Source organism: Oncorhynchus gorbuscha, linkage group LG15, assembly GCF_021184085.1.
Source record: "Oncorhynchus gorbuscha isolate QuinsamMale2020 ecotype Even-year linkage group LG15, OgorEven_v1.0, whole genome shotgun sequence".
Lineage (NCBI taxonomy): Eukaryota > Metazoa > Chordata > Actinopteri > Salmoniformes > Salmonidae > Oncorhynchus > Oncorhynchus gorbuscha.
In genome coordinates this window covers 45,191,619-45,204,612 of record NC_060187.1, presented here as the reverse complement: position 1 = coordinate 45,204,612, position 12,994 = coordinate 45,191,619, and positions in this window count along the sequence as shown.

Below are 12,994 nucleotides of genomic sequence, written 5' to 3'. Positions count from 1 at the left end.
AAATATGCAGTTGAAGCTCCTGGACTCAGTATATCACAAGGATCTTTCTGTATCAGGTAACACACCATAAATAATTACCTCACATGCTCCCTTTCAGGAAATTACTTTTCTGTTTGGGTGCAGGTGACACACCTGCCCATAGATGAATAATTGATGGGGCCCACATCGACCAGACTGAAGCCCATTGTCTCTCTAGGCTTAGCCTACAGCACTCATCATTACACAGCCAAAATACATTAGGCCACAGGTATGTATGTCTCTCTGGGCTTGGGAATCATGCACTGAAGGGGAATATATGAACAATTAGGCTGTATTCATTCTTAAAAGTTCTAAATAATATTTTGTATATAGGTAATGTACCCTTACCTAATAGTTTGAAATAATACATACGAGTAAGAATACACTAAGACATCATAGTAGCTTCTATTTATAGCCAACCAATACAAACATAGTTCAACATAGGCCTATAGTCCTACATGACAGCTGTTATTAGGCTACCTGATGAGTACAACAAATAAAGGATATTTATGGCATTTCAACACATATTTATATTAGTTTTGTGATATTAAATTACTCTTGATAATGTTTGAATCTGTCCACATTCAAGTAACATACAAGTAACATAGACTTTAGGCTTGATCTTTTTTTATGGAAATATGCTGCAGTAAATTTACATTGCATCCAAATCATGGCTGATTCCATCTGAAATGTTTAGCATGTGCAGGTTATTATACACAATATATACAAATGTATGTGGACACCCCTTCAAATTAGTCGATTCGGCTATTTCAGCCACACCCGTTGCTGATAGGTGTATAATATCGAGCACATAGCCATGCAATCTCCATACACAAACATTGTCAGTAGAATGGCCTTACTGAAGAACTCAGTGACTTTCAAAATGCCACCTTTCCAACAAGTCAGTTTGTAAAATTTCTGCCCTGCTAGAGCGGCCCCAGGTAACTGTAAGTGCTGTCATTGTGAAGTGGAAACATCTAGGAGCAACAACTGCTCAGCTACGAAGAGGTAGGCCACACAAGCTCACAGAACGGGACCACCAAGTGCTGAAGCGCGTAGCGTGTAAAAATCGTCTGTCCTCGGTTGCAACACTCATTACCGAGTTCTAAACTGCCTCTGGAAGCAACATCAGCACAAGAACAGTTCGCCTGGGAGCAAGCCTAATATCACCATGCGCAATGCCAAGTGTCGGCTGGAGTGGTGTAAAGCTCGCCACCATTAGACTCTGGAGCAGTGGAAACCCGTTCTCTGGAGTGATGAATCCCATTTCACCATACCCGACTGATGAATCTGGGTTTGGCGGATGCCAGAAGAAAGCTACCTGCCCCAAAGGATAGTGCCAACTGTAAGGTTTGGTGGAGGAGTAATAGTCTAGGGCTGTTTTTCATGGTTCGGGCTAGACCCCTTAGTTCCAGTGAAGGGAAATCTTAACAATACAACTTAAAATTACATTCTTGACGATTCTGTGCCTCCAACTTTGTGATAACAGTTTGGGGAAGGCCCTTTCCTGTTTCAGCATGACAATGCCCCCGTGCCCAAAGCGAGGTCCATAGAGAAATAGTTTGTTAAGATCGTGTTGCAGAACTTGACTGGCCTGCACAGAACCCTGACCTCAACCCTATCAAACACCTTTGGGATGAATCGGAACGTCTACTACGAGCCAGGCCTAATTGCCCAACATCAGTGCCTGACCTCACTAATGCTCTTGTGGCTGAATGGAAGCAAGTCCACACAGAAATGCTCCAATATCTAGTTGAAAGCCTTCTCAGATGAGTTGAGGCTGTTATAGCAGCAAAGGTGGACCAACTCCCTTATAATGCTCATGATTTTGGAATGAGATGTTGGACGAGCAGGTGTCCACATACCTCTGGTAATGTAGTGTATTATTATTCCAGTGGCACACATTTTTGTCATGTCGATTGACTTCATTTTGAGACAGGTTCATGTGGACTGCTCTTTTTATATACACTAAGCGTGAGCGACACCATGTGGTTAACTGATGCATTGTTGCGTGGTGAAAACGTTCCATACTTTTCTGTTTTATTTGAGTGTTCTAACATTCTCATTCCAATGACAGATTGTATGTAATGACATTCAACGTAGAGTGTTGTCACAATGTTCTATGATTGCTTGTTGATGTTTCAAAAGCAAGTGCACCGACTCGTGCTCAACATTGCATAGGCTAGAATTGTGTTTTAAATGAGAGAATACGTTTGGTCATTGATTTGAATTACCACTCTATTGTAAAGGGCATTAGGAGAAATTGAAGTGTTTTTCCACTGATCTATTTTGCATTTAGGCTACATTTTCTCTTCTATACAGCTATAGACTAGTTTGAGTTTTCAGACTAAGGTTCATTTTGCTCGGCTATAATGTACACGGAGTATACCAAACATTAGGAACACCTTCCTCATATTGAGTTGCGCCTTTTGCCTTCAGAGCAAGCTCAAAAGGACGGGGCATGGACTCTACAAGATTGTCGAAAGGGTTCTACAGGGATGCTGGCCCTTGTCTCCAATGCTTCCCACAGTTGTTTCCCCTTCATCTACACTGATTGAAGTGTATTTAATTAGTGACATCAATAAGGGATCAGAGCTTTCACCTGGATTCACCTGGTCAGTTTGTGTCATGGAACGAACAGGTGTTCTTAATCTTTTGTATAATCTGTGTATTTTTCCCAGTTATCCGAGGACACTTTGAAAACCAACAGATCCTGAGAGGACTATTTGGCCAGTTCAAATAGTTTATAAAACTGTCACTGGTTTTCAGACACTCAAATCTTATATTTGTCTTTTTTTTTAACTATATTTTTAAAATGGCCCATCTGCCATGTCTAAGCAAGTGCAATGCTTGAACTTTTGAGCAAATTAATCACCTGGGCTCACTGCCATGGCTCCCACTGTCCCCACAAGCTCTCACACAAAATTAATTGGAGATGTGAGGATGGCCATGGCTACTATTGGGAATTCACACTTGCCACAGAGGTGAAAGTTGAGGAGGAAGAGAGGAGGATGTGGGTCATAGGAGCCAGAGGGAAATGATACAATGCCTATCCTCAGATGAGGAGGAGGAAGGGGAGATTGATTATGCACCATTCACAGGGAATATGGCCAGGGTGAACCCCACAGGCAGTGCTCCGGTAGTGCTGTCCTCTTCCCTCCTACATCCCAGAGGTCTGGTGCGGCCGCAGTGCACCCTGCTTCTGATAAATGCAAAGTGAAGGCAATACCCAAGAAACTAGCAGAGAAAAGTGAGCATACTATATCTGCTGCAGAAATTATTTTCGACATTATTATTGGGCAGAATTACTTTTGCACCTGCATTGTCCAGAGGTTACAGCAATTATATGTGTATGTGTGTTGCACTTCACAGTGCAGCACAGAATAAATAGGTTATAAATAACATGGTAATAGTAAACTCAGCAAAAAAAGGAACGTCCTCTCACTGCCAACTGCGTTTATTTTCTCCAAACTTAACATGTGTAAATATTTGTATGAACATAACAAGATTCAATAACTGAGACATAAACTGAACAAGTTCCACAGACATGTGACTAACAGAAATTGAATAATGTGTCCCTGAACAAAATCAAAAGTAACAATCAGTATCTGGTGTGGCCACCAGCTGTATTAAGTACTGCAGTGAATCTCTTCCTCATAGACTTCACCAGATTTGCCCTTCTTTCTGTGAGATGTTACCCCACTCTTCCACCAAGGCACTTGCAAGTTCCCGGACATTTCTGGGGGGAATGGCCCTAGCCCTCACCCTCCGATCCAACAGGTCCCAGATGTGCTCAATGGGATTGAGATCCGGGCTCTTCACTGACCATGGCAGAACACTGACATTCCTGTCTTGCAGGAAATCACGCACAGAACGAGCCGTATGGCTGGTGGCATTGTCATGCTGGAGGGTCATGTCAGGATGAGCCTGCAGGAAGGGTACCACATGAGGGAGGAGGATGGCTTCCCTGTAACGCACAGCGTTGAGATTGCCTGCCTCAGTCCGATGATGTTGTGACACACCGCCCCAGACCATGATGGACCCTCCACCTCCAAATCGATCCCGCTCCAGAGTACAGGCCTTGGTGTAACGCTCATTCCTTCGACGATAAACGCGAATCCGACCATCACCCCTGGTGAGACAAAACCGCGACTTGTCAGTGAAGAGCACTTTTTGCCAGTCCTGTCTAGTCAAACGACGGTGGGTTTGTGCCTTTAGGCAACGTTGCTGCCGGTGATGTCTGGTGAGGACCTGCCTTACTACAACAGGCCTACAAGCCCTCAGTTCAGCCTCTCTCAGCCTATTACGGACAGTCTGATCACTGATGGAGGGATTGTGCGTTCCTGGTGTAATTCGGGCAGGTGTTGTTGCCATCCTTTACCTTTCCCGCAGGTGTGATGTTCGGATGTACCAATCCTGTGCAGGTGTTGTTAAACGTGGTCTACCACTGCGAGGACGATTAGCTGTCCGTCCTGTCTCCCTGTTGCGCTGTCTTAGATGTCTCACAGTACGGACATCACAATTTATTGCCCTGGCCACATATGCAGTCCTCATGCCCCCTTGCAGCATGCCTAAGGCACGTTCACGCAGATGAGCAGGGACCGTGGGCATCTTTCTTTTGGTGTTTTTCAGTCAGAAGAAAGGCCTCTTTAGTGTCCTAAGTTTTCATAACTGTGACCTTAATTGCCTACCGTCTGTAAGCTGTTAGTGTCTTAACGACCATCCCGCAGGTGCATGTTCATCAATTGTTTATGGTTCATTGAACAAGCATGGGAAACGGTGTTGAATATCTGTGAAGTTATTTGTATTTTTACGAATTATCTTTGAAAGACAGGGTCCTGAAAACGGGACATTCCTTTTTTTGCCGAGTTTATAATTGTGTAGGTTATAGTTACTCACAATGACTATTACTTTCAATATAAATGGTATGTGGGCAAGGTATGTAATGTGTGATGTTTTCTTCAGGCGGACCAAATAAAGTGAATCCCAACCTGGGCAATATCATGAGCTTTGTCCCACGACTAAACTCTCAAAACCATCCAGGGGCCCGTTGCCCAGGCAGCCTTTCTATCGCCGACCTAGACAGGTTATTGGTCCCCTTTTTCCAGTACGTGTGGGAGGAGTTCCTGAGCAGGAACACCCTTACAACTTACGCCCCCTTATGCTGGATCGTGATCTACAGAACATGGGTGCAGCTTCAGTATCTGGAAGTCAGATGAGTTCACGAACACCATTAGGGAACTGAATAACTGCTGTCAGCACTTGAAGCAGAGGGAGTGGGACAGAGCCATCCGGGTGATCCAGAGCTTGAGGAGAGAAGAGGAGGCGACACTAAGGCAGGCAAGGTTCCTGTCTAGAGCCACACCGGACGGGCTGCTCAACTTGGTCCTGCTCAACAATCTCAAAGCCTTTGGGAAGTTCTACCTTCAGGGAGTCTGGCTCGGGCATATCTCTAACTTCCACATGACCATGGAGACCCACTTGTGGTCAGGCGATGGGGGAAAACTGGAATACCTGGAGTGGAACAATATTCATTTCCCAGACCAGTGGCACGTACGGATGCACGGCCTGGCCGATGATCCAGAACGCTGCCCTCTGCGGGACTACAAGCTCTATGTATACAAGCGCGTTGGAAGCCACCTGATCACCACTGATGCAATGTATTGTTGCCCACTGAGCCAGTCTGGGGCCTGGTATGATTATTGGTTCCATTGCCAAGCCATGCTCAAACCTCGCCTGGACAAGATTATCAAGGCTCTGAGCCACCATATCCTGTCCGTTCGTAATAAGAGGGCAGCAGCCATATATTAATAAAAAACTGAGCTGGTCACACAGAAGAACATTCGCTCCTCAGGTAGTATAACTTTTTCATTACATTTCATTACATTTCATTGTAGTACAACGGTTTGATTTGTCTAATCTTAGCAATTTCTTCTTAGCTAGCTACATAGCCGTCTTTGTATCAAAGATAATTGCATAATTATCGTATTTCATCGTCCTAACGTAGTCTTCACTGCTATTTGCCCAGCAGCTAGCCAGCTAGCCAGCTAGCAAACGCCCACCGATTAGCAGCACTGTAGTAACTATTACACTCAACTGAACGACTTGATTAGTGTAGTGTTAGCTAGCTACATAGCTGTCTTTGCTGTCTTCGTATCCAAGATAATTGTGTAGTTTAGAGTGTGTAGTCTTAGAGTGATTATCTTAATTTACCGAGGTTAGCTAGCCAGCTATTTGTCGTCCTTAACGTAGGAGACTCTGCTAGCTAGCCAACAGCTAGCCAACGTCTACCGAATAGGACTCAACAACCCGGTCGCATTCACAGGTAGTATCACATTTTCATTTCATTTCATTACAGTACAACGGTTTGATTTGTTTGATCGTAGCTAGCTACATAGCTAGCTACATAGCCGTCTTTGTATCAAAGATAATTGTGTAGTCTAGAGCGATTTTCTAGGTTAGCTAGCCAGCTATTGTCGTTCTTTTAACGCAACGTAACGTAAACAACACTGCTAGCTAGCCAGCTAGCCCCCGAATAGCAGCACTGCAGAAACTATTACACTCAACGGAACGACTTGATTAGTGTAGTGTCAACAATGCAGCCACTGCCAGCTAGCCTACAAAGTCAACAACGCAGCCACTGCCAGCTAGCCTACTTCAGCAGTACTGTATCATTTTAATCATTTTAGTCAATAAGATTCTTGCTACGTAAGCTTAACTTTCTGAACATTCGAGACGTGTAGTCCACTTGTCATTCCAATCTCCTTTGCATTAGCGTAGCCTCTTCTGTAGCCTGTCAACTATGTGTCTGTCTATCCCTGTTCTCTCCTCTCTGCACAGACCATACAAACGCTCCACACCGCGTGGCCGCGGCCACCCTAATCTGGTGGTCCCAGCGCGCACGACCCACGTGGAGTTCCAGGTCTCCGGTAGCCTCTGGAACTGCCGATCTGCGGCCAACAAGGCAGAGTTCATCTCAGCCTATGCCTCCCTCCAGTCCCTCGACTTCTTGGCACTGACGGAAACGTGGATCACCACAGACAACACTGCTACTCCTACTGCTCTCTCTTCGTCCGCCCACGTGTTCTCGCACACCCCGAGAGCTTCTGGTCAGCGGGGTGGTGGCACCGGGATCCTCATCTCTCCCAAGTGGTCATTCTCTCTTTCTCCCCTTACCCATCTGTCTATCGCCTCCTTTGAATTCCATGCTGTCACAGTTACCAGCCCTTTCAAGCTTAACATCCTTATCATTTATCGCCCTCCAGGTTCCCTCGGAGAGTTCATCAATGAGCTTGATGCCTTGATAAGCTCCTTTCCTGAGGAAGGCTCACCTCTCACAGTGCTGGGCGACTTTAACCTCCCCACGTCTACCTTTGACTCATTCCTCTCTGCCTCCTTCTTTCCACTCCTCTCCTCTTTTGACCTCACCCTCTCACCTTCCCCCCCTACTCACAAGGTGTAGTGTAGTGTCAACAACGCACCCACTGCCAGCTGGCCTACTTCAGCAGTACTGTATCATTTTAATCATTTTAGTCAATAAGATTCTTGCTACGTAGCTCAACTTTCTGAACATTCGAGACGTGTAGTCCACTTGTCATTCCAATCTCCTTTGCATTAGCGTAGCCTCTTCTGTAGCCTGTCAACTATGTGTCTGTTTATCCCTGTTCTCTCCTCTCTGCACAGACCATACAAACGCTCCTCACCGCGTGGCCGCGGCCACCCTACTCTGGTGGTCCCAGCGCGCACGACCCACGTGGAGTTCCAGGTCTCCGGTAGCCTCTGGAACTGCCAATCTGCGGTCAACAAGGCAGAGTTCATCTCAGCCTATGCCTCCCTCCAGTCCCTCGACTTCTTGGCACTGACGGAAACATGGATCACCACAGACAACACTGCTACTCCTACTGCTCTCTCTTCGTCCGCCCACGTGTTCTCGCACACCCCGAGAGCGTCTGGTCAGCGGGGTGGTGGCACCGGGATCCTCATCTCTCCCAAGTGGTCATTCTCTCTTTCTCCCCTTACCCATCTGTCTATCGCCTCCTTTGAATTCCATGCTGTCACAGTTACTAGCCCTTTCAAGCTTAACATCCTTATCATTTATCGCCCTCCAGGTTCCCTCGGAGAGTTCATCAATGAGCTTGATGCCTTGATAAGCTCCTTTCCTGAGGACGGCTCACCTCTCACAGTTCTGGGCGACTTTAACCTCCCCACGTCTACCTTTGACTCTTTCCTCTCTGCCTCCTTCTTTCCACTCCTCTCCTCTTTTGACCTCACCCTCTCACCTTCCCCCCTACTCACAAGGCAGGCAATACGCTCGACCTCATCTTTACTAGATGCTGTTCTTCCACTAACCTCATTGCAACTCCCCTCCAAGTCTCCGACCACTGCCTTGTATCCTTTTCCCTCTCGCTCTCATCCAACACCTCCCACACTGCCCCTACTCGGATGGTATCGCGCCGTCCCAACCTTCGCTCTCTCTCCCCGCTACTCTCTCCTCTTCCATCCTATCATCTCTTCCCTCCGCTCAAACCTTCTCCCACCTATCTCCTGATTCTGCCTCCTCAACCCTCCTCTCCTCCCTCTCTGCATCCCTTGACTCTCTATGTCCCCTATCCTCCAGGCCGGCTCGGTCCTCCCTCCCGCTCCGTGGCTCGATGACTCATTGCGAGCTCACAGAACAGGGCTCCGGGCAGCCGAGCGGAAATGGAGGAAAACTCGCCTCCCTGCGGACCTGGCATCCTTTCACTCCCTCCTCTCTACATTTTCCTCCTCTGTCTCTGCTGCTAAAGCCACTTTCTACCACGCTAAATTCCAAGCATCTGCCTCTAACCCTAGGAAGCTCTTTGCCACCTTCTCCTCCCTCCTGAATCCTCCGCCCCCTCCCCCCCCCTCCTCCCTCTCTGCAGATGACTTCGTCAACCATTTTGAAAAGAAGGTCGACGACATCCGATCCTCGTTTGCTAAGTCAAACGACACCGCTGGTTCTGCTCACACTGCCCTACCCTGTGCTCTGACCTCTTTCTCCCCTCTCTCTCCAGATGAAATCTCGCGTCTTGTGACGGCCGGCCGCCCAACAACCTGCCCGCTTGACCCTATCCCCTCCTCTCTTCTCCAGACCATTTCCGGAGACCTTCTCCCTTACCTCACCTCGCTCATCAACTCATCCCTGACCGTTGGCTACGTCCCTTCCGTCTTCAAGAGAGCGAGAGTTGCACCCCTTCTGAAAAAACCTACACTCGATCCCTCCGATGTCAACAATTACAGACCAGTATCCCTTCTTTCTTTTCTCTCCAAAACTCTTGAACGTGCCGTCCTTGGCCAGCTCTCCCGCTATCTCTCTCTGAATGACCTTCTTGATCCAAATCAGTCAGGTTTCAAGACTAGTCATTCAACTGAGACTGCTCTCCTCTGTATCACGGAGGCGCTCCGCACTGCTAAAGCTAACTCTCTCTCCTCTGCTCTCATCCTTCTAGATCTATCGGCTGCCTTCGATACTGTGAACCATCAGATCCTCCTCTCCACCCTCTCCGAGTTGGGCATCTCCGGCGCGGCCCACGCTTGGATTGCGTCCTACCTGACAGGTCGCTCCTACCAGGTGGCGTGGCGAGAATCTGTCTCCTCACCACGCGCTCTCACCACTGGTGTCCCCCAGGGCTCTGTTCTTGGCCCTCTCCTATTCTCGCTATACACCAAGTCACTTGGCTCTGTCATAACCTCACATGGTCTCTCTTATCATTGCTATGCAGACGACACACAATTAATCTTCTCCTTTCCCCTTCTGATGACCAGGTGGCGAATCGCATCTCTGCATGTCTGGCAGACATATCAGTGTGGATGACGGATCACCACCTCAAGCTGAACCTCGGCAAGACGGAGCTGCTCTTCCTCCCGGGGAAGGACTGCCCGTTCCATGATCTCGCCATCACGGTTGACAACTCCATTGTGTCCTCCTCCCAGAGCGCCAAGAACCTTGGCGTGATCCTGGACAACACCCTGTCGTTCTCAACTAACATCAAGGCGGTGGCCCGTTCCTGTAGGTTCATGCTCTACAACATCCGCAGAGTACGACCCTGCCTCACACAGGAAGCGGCGCAGGTCCTAATCCAGGCACTTGTCATCTCCCGTCTGGATTACTGCAACTCGCTGTTGGCTGGGCTCCCTGCCTGTGCCATTAAACCCCTTCAACTCATCCAGAACGCCGCAGCCCGTCTGGTGTTCAACCTTCCCAAGTTCTCTCACGTCACCCCGCTCCTCTGTTCTCTCCACTGGCTTCCAGTTGAAGCTCGCATCCGCTACAAGACCATGGTGCTTGCCTACGGAGCTGTGAGGGGAACGGCACCTCAGTACCTCCAGGCTCTGATCAGGCCCTACACCCAAACAAGGGCACTGCGTTCATCCACCTCTGGCCTGCTCGCCTCCCTACCACTGAGGAAGTACAGCTTCCGCTCAGCCCAGTCAAAACTGTTCGCTGCCCTGGCCCCCCAATGGTGGAACAAACTCCCTCACGACGCCAGGACAGCGGAGTCAATCACCACCTTCCGGAGACACCTGAAACCCCACCTCTTTAAGGAATACCTAGGATAGGTTAAGTAATCCCTCTCACCCCACCCCCCTAAGTTTTAGATGCACTATTGTTAAGTGACTGTCCCACTGGATGTCATAAGGTGAATGCACCAATTTGTAAGTCGCTCTGGATAAGAGCGTCTGCTAAATGACTTAAATGTAATGTAAATGTCTCCGACCACTACCTTGTATCCTTTTCCCTCTCGCTCTCATCCAACACCTCCCACACTGCCCCTACTCGGATGGTATCGCGCCGTCCCAACCTTCTCTCCCCCGCTACTCTCTCCTCTTCCATCCTATCATCTCTTCCCTCTGCTCAAACCTTCTCCAACCTATCTCCTGATTCTGCCTCCTCAACCCTCCTCTCCTCCCTTTCTGCATCCTTTGACTCTCTATGTCCCCTATCCTCCAGGCCGGCTCGGTCCTCCCCTCCCGCTCCGTGGCTCGATGACTCATTGCGAGCTCACAGAACAGGGCTCCGGGCAGCCGAGCGGAAATGGAGGAAAACTCGCCTCCCTGCGGACCTGGCATCCTTTCACTCCCTCCTCTCTACATTTTCCTCCTCTGTCTCTGCTGCTAAAGCCACTTTCTACCACTCTAAATTCCAAGCATCTGCCTCTAACCCTAGGAAGCTCTTTGCCACCTTCTCCTCCCTCCTGAATCCTCCTCCCCCCCTCCTCCCTCTCTGCAGATGACTTCGTCAACCATTTTGAAAAGAAGGTCGACGACATCCGATCCTCGTTTGCTAAGTCAAACGGCACCGCTGGTTCTGCTCACACTGCCCTACCCTGTGCTCTGACCTCTTTCTCCCCTCTCTCTCCAGATGAAATCTCGCGTCTTGTGACGGCCGGCCGCCCAACAACCTGCCCGCTTGACCCTATCCCCTCCCCTCTTCTCCAGACCATTTCCGGAGACCTTCTCCCTTACCTCACCTCGCTCATCAACTCATCCCTGACCGCTGGCTACGTCCCTTCCGTCTTCAAGAGAGTGAGAGTTGTACCCCTTCTGAAAAAACCTACACTCGATCCCTCCGATGTCAACAACTACAGACCAGTATCCCTTCTTTCTTTTCTCTCCAAAACTCTTGAACGTGCCGTCCTTGGCCAGCTCTCCCGCTATCTCTCTCTGAATGACCTTCTTGATCCAAATCAGTCAGGTTTCAAGACTAGTCATTCAACTGAGACTGCTCTTCTCTGTATCACGGAGGCGCTCCGCACTGCTAAAGCTAACTCTCTCTCCTCTGCTCTCATCCTTCTAGACCTATCGGCTGCCTTCGATACTGTGAACCATCAGATCCTCCTCTCCACCCTCTCCGAGTTGGGCATCTCCGGCGCGGCCCACGCTTGGATTGCGTCCTACCTGACAGGTCGCTCCTACCAGGTGGTGTGGCGAGAATTTGTCTCCTCACCACGCGCTCTCACCACTGGTGTCCCCCAGGGCTCTGTTCTAGGCCCTCTCCTATTCTCGCTATACACCAAGTCACTTGGCTCTGTCATAACCTCACATGGTCTCCCCTATCATTGCTATGCAGACGACACACAATTAATCTTCTCCTTCCCCCCTTCTGATGACCAGGTGGCGAATCGCATCTCTGCATGTCTGGCAGACATATCAGTGTGGATGACGGATCACCACCTCAAGCTGAACCTCGGCAAGACGGAGCTGCTCTTCCTCCCGGGGAAGGACTGCCCGTTCCATGATCTCGCCATCACGGTTGACAACTCCATTGTGTCCTCCTCCCAGAGCGCTAAGAACCTTGGCGTGATCCTGGACAACACCCTGTCGTTCTCAACTAACATCAAGTCAGTGGCCCGTTCCTGTAGGTTCATGCTCTACAACATCCGCAGAGTACGACCCTGCCTCACACAGGAAGCGGCGCAGGTCCTAATCTAGGCACTTGTCATCTCCCGTCTGGATTACTGCAACTCGCTGTTGGCTGGGCTCCCTGCCTGTGCCATTAAACCCCTACAACTCATCCAGAACGCCGCAGCCCGTCTGGTGTTCAACCTTCCCAAGTTCTCTCACGTCACCCCGCTCCTCCACTCTCTCCACTGGCCACTGGCTTCCAGTTGAAGCTCGCATCCGCTACAAGACCATGGTGCTTGCCTATGGAGCTGTGAGGGGAACGGCACCTCAGTACCTCCAGGCTCTGATCAGGCCCTACACCCAAACAAGGGCACTGCGTTCATCCACCTCTGGCCTGCTCGCCTCCCTACCACTGAGGAAGTACAGTTCCCGCTCAGCCCAGTCAAAACTGTTCGCTGCTCTGGCCCCCCAATGCTGGAACAAACTCACTCACAACGCCAGGACAGCGGAGTCAATCACCACCTTCCGGAGACACCTGAAACCCCACCTCTTTAAGGAATACCTAGGATAGGATAAGTAATCCTTCTCACCCCCCCCCCTTAAGATTTAG